This window comes from Carlito syrichta, unplaced genomic scaffold (assembly GCF_000164805.1).
Source record: "Carlito syrichta isolate Samal-C Ts95f unplaced genomic scaffold, Tarsius_syrichta-2.0.1 Scaffold301758, whole genome shotgun sequence".
Taxonomy (NCBI): domain Eukaryota; kingdom Metazoa; phylum Chordata; class Mammalia; order Primates; family Tarsiidae; genus Carlito; species Carlito syrichta.
The window spans coordinates 229,159-242,956 of NW_007245854.1; the positions used below are offsets into that span (position 1 = coordinate 229,159).

Sequence of the window (13,798 nt, forward strand, 5' to 3'; positions counted from 1 at the left end):
AGACAAGAGTAAAGAAGACTGTGAGCTAGCAAGGAAGGGGGACATCTTGGGGGACTTCCCTGAGCTACTGTGGCTGTGTTCAGTCTGGCCATCTTTATCCAAGGTACAAGAATGCTGGGTTAGCTTAAAGCCCCAGAAGCAAGGGCATCATACTAGTAGCTGGAGAAATCTAAGATCCTTCATTTCCAAAGTTAACTGGCTACATTTCCTGATTCTAAGGGAATCTACAGCAGACCTAGGGACCAATGTAATAACTCAATGTAATAACTTTAGCAGAGACAAAGGTAGGCCTGGTCATGCTGATCTCAGTTGAGACCAAAAGTGTATTTTTTTTCCCCAAGCAACCTGTTAGAAATAATCTGGACTGGCTGGGCACAGTGACTCAGCCTGTAATCCCTGCACTTTTGGGAGGCCAAGACAAAAGGATTGTCTGAGCCCAGGGGTTCAAGACCACCCTGGGCAACCTTGTCTCTACAATAAATCACAAAAACTAGCTAGGCCTCGTGGCATGTGTCTATAGTTCCAGCTACTTGGAAGGCTGAGGCAGAAGGATTGCCCGAGCCCAGCAGGTTGAGGTTGTGGTGGCCCTGAGTGTGCCACTGCACTACAGCCTGGGCAACAAGAGTGAGACTCCAACTCAAAAAAAAAAAAAAAAAGAAAGAAAGAATATGGACTTAAAATTCCTGATAGCTACCTCAAAAGACAAATCTGTTGAATTAGGAGTAGATAAATCCATATCATGATGCTAAAACTCCCCTGGCCCAGGCAAGTCAACATCAGTTGCCTACTTTTATTTGAGACTTTTGTATATCCAGGCAACATGCCCTCCAGCTCAGCCACTAATATTTTAAAACAGAACAAGTTTTGCAAACAAGACCTTTCAAGGAACCACAAAACAGAAGAAAATAGAAGTATTGATGAATGGAAGATGGTGGGCTCCAAAGACCCATCTACTCTCTTTCTTGGCCTCTTTCTGTTGTGTCCTGTCCTCCCACACACACCCTAACAACACACAAACACACATGAAGAATAGCTCAGAGATACCTCATTCACACACACAGCTTTCCTGAACCCAGATGATACCCAAACTAGCCGACACAATAATTTCATGAGACAGGAGTACATGAAATGATAATGATTTGATTCAAGACTCATCAGTAGCAGAAAGACCTATTATCAAACTTATAAAAAATTACAACTTAATTCTCCTAAGGCGAAGTCCAAAGAGAAATACTCTTCTTGTATTCCAGAGACCAGCACTGTTGAACATTAGCCAACTTATGCTAAACATGCTTATGAAGAAATAGAAACACAATTCTTTTTTTTTTTTTAAAGACAAGGTCTTGTTCTGTTGCCCAGGCTGGAAGGCAGTGGCACAATCACAGCTGACCACAGCCTTGACCTCCTGGGCTAAAGTGATCCTCTTGCCTCAGTCTCCCTAGTAGGTGGGACTACAGATGTGCACCACCACACCCAGCTATTTTTAAAATTTTTATAGAGATAGGGTCTTGCTATGTGGCCCATGCTGGTCTAGAGCTTCTGGGCTCAAGTGATCCTCCCACCTCAGCCTCCCAAAGGACTGGGATTACAGGCATGGACCACCACATGCAGCCTGAAATACAATTCTTAAAATGTTGAAGATATGTCATTGCTTTACTAAACTCTGTTGTGGCCATGTACCGTCATGTTTTCTAAACTTTGGTCCCCTTTCCTACCTTGGAGAGGTGAATCTCCTCTCTCTTCTCTCTCTCTAATTTACTTTTTAAATAAACTCTATTTTACAATTTTAAAAAGTTGAAGATAATTGCATGTTGCTGATTAAAATTTCTACTGATGAGATCAATTTTGGAAAATCAAAGTAATATAACGGTTGCTTGCAATTGCACAAAGAGTGGAAGGGCAAGGTGGGGGAAGAAGGGTTTTAAGAACCTTCCAGTGGATACCTTAGGCAACCTTCCAGGGTCTGGGGCTATGGCGGCTCCTCTGGTAGAAGTTCTACCCTGGCTGCATCTGAGCAAGTTCAAGTCTGGAAAACTTGAAATGAGGATTTGAGACCAGGCCACTGCAGTCCTGGTTGTGGAAGACTATTTGTAGAAGGCAGGGGTAGGGGGAAAGGAGGAAGTCCAGCAGGAAAAGAGCATGTTGATTAGAAGAAGATCCTAGATGTGTCTTCTTTCAGTTCCTTTCACCAACAAGCAGCATGAGAAGTGAATACAACATTCATACCACTCGCTTCTCCACCTCTCTGGGAAGCTGAAAGTGTACCCACAGGCTCAGTGACACCACAGAGTGTAGGACGCACCTGCTGACAGCTCGGGTCAGGGAGGCGGTGGAGGCCATCCCCACGGGCATGGGGGGCTTCTTCTTCCTTGGGACAGACCTCTGTGCTTGGTTAGAGCAAACAGCAGATCCAGTTAGCCATTAGGGCTGAAGGTCTCTCCCAAGGAGGGGATTCTGCTGCTTTTTTGCATTCTCTTTCAAATAGGAACTGCCCAGTCTTCACTAGGTCAGCGAGTGTTCTGAGCACCACCCAGCATCCCCCTCATGTGTGGGCAGCCTGGACCTGTGCATGTGTGACTATGGGGCCAGAAGTGCTACAGTCCTCTGTTGCCCACAGTGGCACTGTGTTTCATGCAGATGAAAACCGTGTCCGCCCACTTCATTTCCTGTGTTGACGGACTGATGATGACAGTCATGGTCATGGTGCCAGCTGTGTGCCAGGTGCCCTGCTGAGCCCACAACATGCACAGGCTTGTGGGATCCTCCCAGCATGCAGTGAGTGATCCTCATTCTCGTCCTTGAATGAAAACTCCCTCCTGTCCTGCTGATGAGGACCGAAAGGGGCAACTCACCGCCCTGGCCACACTGCAGGTCAGCAGAAGGGCTACGTGTCTGACCTTATAGCTGTGCTTCCACCTGAAGATAGGCTCCGGGGCCAAGCCATGTAATGTGGTGTACGTCCAGGCTCAGCTGAATATAACAGCATTGCTCTGTCTAGTTAAAGCCCTCAGCCAGGCATCGCCCTTGTGGGAAGGCTGGATCAAGAAACTAGGTGGCTTCTGGGAAATTTCCACAGCAGACCTGGAAGCCAGGACCCCACTGCCTCTTCTCAGGATGAACCTGCCATTCCAGAATCAAGGCCCACTCCTGGGAGCAAACTTCCATCTCAAGCACACACCCCAGAGCCACACTGCACCTCTTCCATTCACACCAGCCTTGGCTGCCTAGTCCTTTGCACATGGAAGTCTTGGTGGAGGCCACACAACCTCCACCCGGCAGCACCCTGACGAAGGGCAGCTTGTGCCACATCTGCCTCCCAGGTCCCAACAGACGCCTCTGCCTGATGGTCTCGAGTCCAACCTGGAGCCTTAGAATGGATGTGAGACTTTGTCTAGCTTCCCCACATCTGCCACAGGGAAGGGCACAGGGAAGGAGATGGGATGGAGTCTAGGCTTCAATCCATGACAGCCACCTCAAGCTCCTGAAAGGCCCAGGGATTCCTGACTACTGCAACACTTGTGTATCTCTGGGCAATGATGCCAGCATTTCCATCAAGTTCTCAAAGGGGCTTAGGACCCAAAGCTGGATCAGATCTGCTTTACCATAATGTTTTTAACAAGAGAGCATACTGAGAGTGAGGTTAGTGCCGTGGAGCAGGCAGGGCATGGTGGGTGGGGATGCAATCTGAGTTCCAGTAGGTATTTGACCTTTAGTGTGTTACTTAACCTTTTTGTTTCCCCTTCTCTAGCATGGGGACAATAGTACCAACCTCATAAGGGTGTTCGAAGTTGATGCGAAATAATGTGTGTAAAGTACTTATATCCGTCTGGTATTACAAGAGCAGGACGTAAGGACTTCCATGGATTCTGCCCAATTGTTATGAGCACCTGACGTACTTTACAAAGACAAGCCCAGCCCCAAGGCAGGTGCTTTTGCGGGCTGTCTCTAGACAGCAGAATACACTATCTTGGCAAGAACATAAATCACACCCCTTAATTCTGACCATATGTCGACCACTCCAGTGTCTACAATGCGCGTGCCAATCAATGGCAAGAAGAAACTGTGTTTCAGTCATTCATCAGTAGCTTCAGTGTTAAATTGTCTGATATGTGACTCCATTCGGAGTCTGGCTCACATCAACTGTGACAAACTCAGAAGAATGATTGTGACCAGTGTCTGTGAGCACAGAGGGAAGTGGGGACGCCAAGATATTGATGGCACCTTCGAATCAGGAAACCTTTTCTGAGATTGCCATGGGACTAGCCAACAAAATCTTTGGAAAGTGAATACTCGTTGACTCACCAGTTCCACTTCTAAGACTATCCCAAGAAATAATTTGACAATTTCATAAATTAAATGTATAAGAATGTTCACTTAGAAACCTGTTTATAATACAAATATTTGGAAAAAACTCAATGTTCACAACACAAAATTGGCTAAAACAATTATGGTACAACCTTATAATGAAATTCTACACAATCATCAACAGGAAAATGAAGATGTATTTTAATATTGGAATGCAAAGACATCTGTGATATACATTTCAAAAAACCAGGTACATAGTATGATTCACTTGTGTGTGTATTTCTCTGTAGAGCATATATGAATATATGTTATGTATACCTATACATTATATATGAAGTTATATATACACACAGCTATAACTTCTGGAAAGCTATGCACTGAAAGGTTAGTGGTAACTTTTAAAGTTTGGGATTATAAGATAATGAGTACATTTTCATCTTTATGCTATTTTGTACTTTATTTATAATTTCTAGTATATACTGCTTTTTTCTATCAGAATAATAGCTATAAAAAATTCTAAGCTCAGATAAAACTGCTTCTACTTGAGGACAGTCAAAATATATACTGAGATTTGTGCATTCAGATTCATGCAGAATTTCTAAGCTCTTCCTTTGCATCTTATATCAACATAAGAAGAGACAAATTCAAATGCTCTTTGAAGACATGCAGTTCAAATAAATAAATAAAACAGACAGTATTAGGAAATAGCGAGGGGGAGACCATGATTAACTATAGAGTATACCCCGTCTAAAGGTGTTCAAGTTCAAAATCATTCCCAAACACTCAGAACACATCTGCAGACTGACCTTGAACAGTGAACACCTGTAGAGGTTCACAGTGTAAACCTACACACAGGGGGCATTTTTGTGATTCTCACAACCACACCAAAACATAACCCCATCCCCATCTAGAACTGGCTTAGAGTGGCCTCTATAAAGGAGACCATATTTTCATGTTTGTAAAATGATCTGCCTAGAATTTAATACAAAAAATTTTGTCTCTCCTGATAACTGTGTCTATCTCCTTCCATAACAGTGAGAGCAGCATATTTTATTGGCTTTCAATTTTTGTTATTTGTTGTTCCAGAAAGCCAAAAAATTTTCCTTAGCCTGTTAAAACTGTTTGCCCCCACCCCATCACCTAGTTCTCACTACCTGCTTCAATGGTCATGGGATATGTATGTATTATTAGTATACTAGAGTATAGTATATAAATCACTTGAGATATTTTTGGAATTCAGTTTGGACAGAGGGAAGTACAACTGAATTAATCTGCTGAAAAAATGACATCAGCACACACAAAAAACTGCAATGACTTGCACAAATACATTATACACTTGGAATTATCCCTGCTTATTGACCAACATTTTAACCATAAAATATAGACTGCAAATGTAATATGGGGAATTCTGCGGCTGACATGGGAGAGAGCCAGAGAAATGACAAGTGACAAGAGAAGCTGAAGGTGTAAAGTAGAAAAAAAAATGTGTGATAATTGCGTGGACTGTGTATGAGCAGCAACTACTATACCAAAAATAAGGTAACACAGACAGTATCTTTCTAGGAAGCACATACGCCTTCCTGGGGATGCAAAACATGAACACTCTATCCATAGAGCCTGCATTCTACCCCCAGGTTCTGGACCCACCTGCCCACCCTGGGCTCCCCAGGCTCCCTGCCCCACCCCACCCTAGGTTCTCCACCCACTTATAGTGGCTACCCTCTGCCTATCCCCCATTAGCCTCCTCAAAAACTCAAAGTGAGAATATAAAAATCCCTCAAACTCGAAGTCTGAGGATTAAGATGTTTATTAAATTAAAAATTAAAAATTGATGGCAGGTAATTATCAAAATGAAATGTGCTACGATGAGTAATATTTAAATTAATTATTAAATATTTTTAATGGTATTTTATTTTTATATTTATTAGCTGCTCTCTTGTAGAAATAGAAATTACGAAGATCAATGAAACGCTAGGAAATTCTTTCAAGAAGGCCTTTGTATAAGCTCCAGGTATGTGCTGAGTCAGAAGTGTAACTCTGATGGTAAGAAGCTATGCAGAATTCTGACCAGATAAAGACACAAAAAGAACATCAGCCAGTCTCTTAGGTTTAATATCTAATGATGTGAACTTCAACTTCAAGAAGTAAAACCCAAATATACCAGTATATCCTGATTACTTTGAAGAAATATATCCTTTTAAGCTACATATCTTAAGCTCTCATTAAAACTGAATAAAACATCTTGCAAATTAACTTAATAAACTAGGAGTCAAATAACAAATCTACTCTCCTTTTAGTTAATTAAACACTTAATTTTTAGTGGTTAGTGGTCAGAACACTTTAGAAGGTAAAGATTGGATGAGAAAGCACTGTTCTGCCAATGCCTAATAGCACCTAGTACATGGTTAGGACTCTCCACAACCCTCCAGGGTGTAAAGCAAAAAAAAAATTTAAGAAAAATGCATTACTCAGTCAAGGATAAAAAAAAAAGTTTCATATACAACATTTTTTTAAAGTGAGATTTTTAGGTACTTCTGGTAATAATCACAGTTACACTGGATAAGATTCTTTTTTCTCTCTTTCTTCTTTTTTTAAAGAGATGGAGCCTCAATATGTTGCCCAAGCTAGACTCCAACTCCGGACCTCAAGCAATCCTCCTACCTCAGCCTCCCAAAGACCTGGGTTACAGATATAAGTCACCACACCTGACCATTTTTCATATGCTTCGTAGTGTAAAGAAAGTCTAAAGAACAAACAAAATTCATAAAACTGTGCTTTTGCCCACAAACCGGCAAAGTGTGAATGAGAGTGGACATTTGTGAACTGACAAGAAAGTGAATATGGAATGTGACATGCTGGGGCCACATGTGGTACCCATGGCATCCGCACTCCACAAATAAGAAAAGTCATAGCCATGTCCAGACTGACATCTGAAAAGATCAGTGGAGAAAGAAACAGCCTGTTATCACTGCTCTAGGACACTGCAGTGAGGGTACAACAGTGAGGGCCTGTATCACCCTCCTGAGACAGGAAAGTGCAGTTTCCACAAAAAGCCCGCGAGATGGATACACTGTGCTGCCATAAATCTGCCCACCTGAGTGACTTATTAATACCCAGAATTCATACCCAGATGCTCAGATTCAACAGACCAGCAGCACATTACAGTGGAAACAGTCGCAAGATGTCTGAGTCCCATTCAAATGAAACCCCGGCAGTGGAGCTGGCAGACTCTGAAGAAGACCCAGCACTCCAGAAAGGCTTCTTAATTTTCTTGTCATTTAAGAATTAAGCCACTTCCATTTCACACAGATCCTACCAGGTGCACTAAATTGATGTCATTATAAGCCATCAGGAAATACCCGCCGAGACCTATGCCAACACGGCGGAGTTTTGTTAAACAGCTGTGTGTTTTAATTGGTTTGTATTATTTAAAACAGGAACAGTTAAAAGTCAGTTATCGGATGTTGTGCAAAAGAGATGCCTCAAGACCCCAGGGAGACTGAGTTCAGGGGAAAGCCAATCACGGGACGTCACTCGAGCACTAGGGTTATTACTCGAGGAAGCACAATTAAATCATCAGTCATCAGCCATCATCACAATCACCAGGCACCGTGTCAAGCTTCCTACTGAAGAATCCTTAACCAGCGCCTCCTGCACCCCAAGACTCAAGCTATGGATTCTCCAGTAAGCACTTAAGGAATTATATTTTTGTGGAAAGACAATGAAATCACTGAAGTCATTGCCATATTCTTCATGTTGTAGGCACACCAAAATCTTTATGGTGTGCAAAACGTGTCCTGCACAGTCTTTTCCATTCCACCCTCTAAGTGGTGCTCACACAAGGACTTCAAATGGGAAAAAGTAATTGATGAGTTTCTTCCCGCTTCCATCCATGTCACCCCATTCATTCACAGTCAAATCCAGCCTGTCTGGCTCCAACACCCAGCACAGGCACTGCCACCTTTCAGAGACACCACCTCCTGGGAAATGGCTGGTCGAAGTCAAGGCAGGAGCCACTGGTCATGTCACCATACAAAGAAGCCATCAAAGCCACATTGTTGTGTCAACACGACTCAAGTCAATGTAAAGAGATGTCACTGACCAGATGAGACAGACAAATCAGTAAAGACCATCACTACAATGAACTGAAATGAACACAACACTTATGTCTGTGAGTTCATAAAGATACATTAAAAAGTGTTCTTGGCTACCTCTGGAGGATACTAGAACCAGCTCATCATTTGGAAAACCATTACACCAAGAGAAAGAATTGAGCATTTACCCTTCCTTTCCTAAACAGAGCACACCTCAGGTGGCCATGCTGGAGAGGGAAGCTTGGCCACTGCAGAAGTAGACCAGTTAACAGATAATGAATGACAGAACATCACCATGTTGCAACCTCTAAGGAACTAATGGCTGTGAATACCACAAAAGTGATCACCAGATACTGTGAGCTTCCTGATGAAAGTGCCCAGAAACACCTAGGAAGAAACCTGAACTTGATCAAGTCTCAAGATCTAACTACCACTTTATAAAAAATACAGGGAGGGATATACAATACCACAGAATACAATTAGCAAAACAAAACAAAAATCTAGACTGTAAAACACTACAGAATAAACAATGTTTCTTCAACAAAAAATTACCTGGAAAAAAGATGGAAGAATGAGAATCTATATAGATTCAAAAGGTCTTAAGAGATGTTAACCATTTTTTGGTTTTTTTGTGTTTCTTTTTTTGAGTTGGAGTCTACTCTGTCACCCAGACTGGAGTGCAGTGGCCGCTCCCGGCCACCGCAGCCTTGACCTGCTGGGCTCTGGCAATACTTCTGCCTCAGCCTTCCCAGTAGCTGGAACTACAGGCGTGTGCAACCACGCCCAGCTAATTTTTTGATTTATTGTAGAGATGAGGTCTCGCCTGCCCAGGCGGGTCTCGAACCCACGGGCTCAGGCAATCCACTCACCTCAACCTCCCAAAGGCGCGGGATTACAGGCTGAGCCACCGAGCCCGGCTGTTAACCGTTTTAATGTGCAAACCTTGTTAACTGTTTTAACGTGCAAGCCTTATTTAGATCCTGATACAAACTATAAAAAAATATGAACTGGGGAAAGCAATGTAAACATTCATTGCTCTTCTAATGATATTAAGAAATTATTAACAATTTTATTTGTGATGACAGAATTATGGTTCTATTTTTTTTAAGAGTCCTTACCTTTTTAAATTAACCTTTTTGTTTTGAGATAATTATAGATTCACATTTAGTTGTAAGAAAGGATACAGAAAGATGCCTCATGTCCTTACTCAGTTTCCCCAGTGGTAACATCCTGCAAAACTGCAGTCCCATGACACAGCAAGCACCAATGCTGACTCAGTGAAGACCCGGATGTCTCCACTGCCACAAGCTTTCCTCCAGTCACGTCTATTTCCCTCTCACCCACAGCTACTCGCAAGTATCTGGTAACCATAAATCTGTTCTTCAGCCTATAATTTTGTCATTTAAAATGCTATAGAATTGAATCATACACTATGAAACGTTCTGGGATTGTCTTGTGTACTCTGCACAATTCCCTGGAGATTCTCCCAGGTTGTTGAGGGAATCAAACATTGACTCCTTTTCACTGCTGAGTAGTATTCCGTGATAAGAGTGTGCCACTGTCTGTTTAACCAGTTACCACTGAAGGACATCTGGGTAGTTTCCAATTGGGGCCATTATGAATAAAAGTGCTATAAACATTCATGTAGAATCCTTACCTTTTAAAGAGACTTATTTAAATATTTTGGGATGTCTAGGATTTGCTTCAATGATGTCTAGAATTTGCTTCAAAAAGTTCCTGACTACACGAGAAATAAGATCATCATGAGTTGGTAAGTGCATTATACTATGATTTGTTAAAAATGTCCTGTAATACAAAGTTTAAAAAAGAAGTCATTAAGAAAAAATTATGTATCTAACCTCCACACACCCGCACACATAAACTTACCCATCTTCAAATCAAATTGAAGGTATGCTTTTTTATCTTGTGGCTTTAGACCATGCCAAGATTATTAGAATTCTCTAAACCATACAGCCCACACCTTTCAGGAATAGCCACTGTAACACTCACTCTACCAGTGGAGGCAGATCCAGTCAAGGCATCTGCTAACTTTCTTTCTTAAGTTTTTTATTAGGTGACAAGAGTGAAACAAGAGCAGGAAAGTAATCACCATAATCAAATGTATGAGATTCACGAGCGGCTTGCCTTCAGAAGAGGGGGCCACGTCTGACGTGGTCAGGTCCTTATCATCGAGACAGGCGTGAGAGAACAGAGTGTGATTACCACAGATGAAGAGCAGCACGCTGAGCACAGCCAGGCAAGAGAACGAGGAGAGATGCATTTCCTAGGATGCACAGGCTGCTCCTGTTTTAAGCCACTCTGGAGGACAGCTTGTTATTACCATGTGCCGTCTGCAAGCTAATGAGTCCTTAGTGTAATTCTGCAAAACACTGTCTACCACTCAGTGCTGCCGACACTCCACCTGCTCACTCATCCCTGGGCCTATATCACGTTCTCCTTCCTTCCCACCAAGGACACCTTGTTTTTCTCCACATGGGGTATCTCAAGCAAAGAAGAGGACATAAATACTAACCCATCAGCCAATCTGGGATTAAAAAGCCATGTCCTCCAAAGGAAATATTCATGATGACATTCAAATGCCAAGGAGTGTAATGGCTACAAATGAGTGTCCCTTGCTTGGTCTTTAATGCCTAGACATGCACAGTGACAAGCAATTCTAAAGCTTGAAGACTGTTGTTAGAAGTGGGACACTTGTCCAGAGATCAAATCCCAATAAGACGAATTCCAGAGGACTACTCAGATTTCATAGTTGTGTTGCAGTTTGGTTTTAACAAATCTCCCTCCAATTACATGAGTTCAGTTAGAAATGCTTATTGTGATAGGATTTGATCTGCACTCTGTGCAGCAACAGATAGGAAAATATGGTACACTGAAGGCTATCCATGTGACAATCAATGACTATAAAATGAAAGACGTTAATCAGCTCTACGAAACACAATCAATGTACAGATAGGTTCATTTGGTCAACAACTTAAGAGTTCTATCATTGGAAAGAACTGCTAGCAACATCGTATTAGGAAACTAAGAAAATATGGTTGAATTCAAAATCTTGTTCCTATGTTATGTGGAATTAAAACACAAAACATCCTAAAACCCTGAGAACTGTGCATGGCACGCTTGCATTGAGGAGATTAATGACAGGGCTGCTCATGACAGGAGAGGAACAGGTTGGGAACTGGCTCAGGAGCAGGAAGATGTCATTGGGATGGAGTTGACAGAAAGGTGGAACATTAAACACACACATATGTATTCAGATGCTCTCTCCCTGTCTTCTGCTGCCTTCTTGACTCTTAAAACCAAACATTTCCTGGGTCCTGGATTCTGACTCTACAGCACACGTTTTGGGGCAGTTTGTGGTCATTGACAAGACATGAGAAGTCGAAACTCTTAGCACGCACCTTGACACACTTAAAAGTTAATCTAAAATGTTTGCATAAAACAAAATGTTCTTGCCAAGAATCTTTCGGGCTGATTAGCTCATATATCATATTACTCTTCTTTGCAGCAACCACCAGCACCTGGTCTACAGAACTTGGATTTCAGTGGCTGCATTTTTGTGAGGTCAGGGGTTTCAGAGAAAGGATCACATGAGATAGCAGGTAGGAAATATGCAGACAGAACAAAGAGGGAAGGCATTAAGCCCGGAAAGAATTCCAAGAACAAACTGCACAGGAAGGGTAGAGGAGATGAGCAGCCATGGTAGGTGAGACCTGAGTAGAGAGGAAGAGGAAGGGAGACATAAAGGGCGGCTGGAGCCTGGAAGGGCAGCCACTGCTGCCAGGCAAGACACATGGACTGTGTTCCACGGACCCTTGGAGAGCCCCTGCAGGCCTAGGTAAGATGTGACAATGGGTAAGGAATGGGAGGAAAGGGGCAGGAGACCAGAGGAGAGGCTTCACTAGTTGCTCCAGGTGAGACTGTAGGGCTAGATCTAGGAGGGTGGTAGTGGGAAGAGAAAGGAAAGGATTGATCTGAGGGGCAGTGTGAGAAATCCATAAGCTTAAAGCTAGTTTTGTCTTCAATTAAAACTCAGAAAATGGTCACTTGCAGTCACTGCCAAAGAATGACTTGCAAGATGCTAAGGATGTTTGTGCTGATTGGGAGGTAAACTGTTATCATGATCAGACGCATAAGAGGGCATTAAATGTTAATGGCTAATAAAGTCATTTTTAAAGGAAGTTTTCATTAAGCTGAACAGAGACTTGGGAAAAATAAGGTTTTGGATATAAGTAAAAATTATTTTTAAGAAGTTCATGATTGGTTGCAAGGTGATGAGTATTTTTAAATTCCTAAAATAATTAGCTGCTGATAGCAAGGCAGTAATAATGACATATGATTGACAGATCTATTTTTTCTACTTTTGCAAATCTACTTTTTATATCTACTTTTGCAGTTCTACTTTCTCTACTTTTGTAAATCACTAATACAAATCCACTATTAAACAAAAGTTCTCTCTTTTTTTGCAAATGCATCTATGAGTAAAACTGTGAAACATTATAGATGACACAAGAAAAATCACCTATTTCTTAGTATATGTGACAACTTAATTTCTATTTTCATTTACTTGCTATTTTTATTGAGTACCTCCTATATGACAAGGACTATGCTGGTGCCGGGCATACAATGAAGAGAAACACAGACACGGGCACCCACACAGGTGGCCACAGCACAGACGCCCCCAGACTGAGGATGGTTCAATTTAATAATGTTTCAACTTTACGGTGGTATGAAAGCCATATACATTTAGCAGAAACCTTGCTTTAAGCAACCATGCAGCCATTCAGGTCTTCACTTTTAGTACAGTATTTACTAAATCATACGAGATATTCAACATTTTATTAGAAAGTAGGTTTTGTGTGAGATGGTTTTGCCCAGCTGTAGGCTAGTGTAAGGGTTCTGAGCACCTCTAATATAGGCTGGGCTGAGCTATGATGTTCAGTAGTTTGGGTGTATTAAATGCATTTTGGGTGTATTAAATGCTCAACTTACGATGGGTTTATTGGGACACGACCCCATTGTAAGTCAAGGAGTATCTATAGTGTAAAAGACAGGCATTAATTTTAAAAAATCATCCTAATATATAATTTTAAATTGTGATAAGTACTATGAAGGAAAATTATAGGGTACTATAGAGCTTATAATAGAAAGGCGAACCAGGACTGGGCTGGGAAGGTGTTTTTTGGTTGTTGTTTTTTTTTGAGTTGGAGTCTCACTCTGTCGCCCAGACTGGAGTGCAGTGGCTGCTCCCGGCCACCGCAGCCTCGACCTGCTGGGCTCCGGCGATCCTTCCGCCTCAGCCTTCCAAGTAGCCAGAACTACAGACGCGTGCTATCATGCCCGGCTCATTTTTTTTTTTTTTTATTTATTGTAGAGATGAG

General features: G+C 42.1%; 1 protein-coding gene across 1 annotated transcript in view; it reads right to left on the bottom strand.

Moving 5' to 3' along the window:
• Window positions 1–13,798, bottom strand: part of ATG10 (autophagy related 10) — an 89,536-nt gene that overhangs the window by 45,640 nt on the left and 30,098 nt on the right. The window lies entirely within an intron of this gene.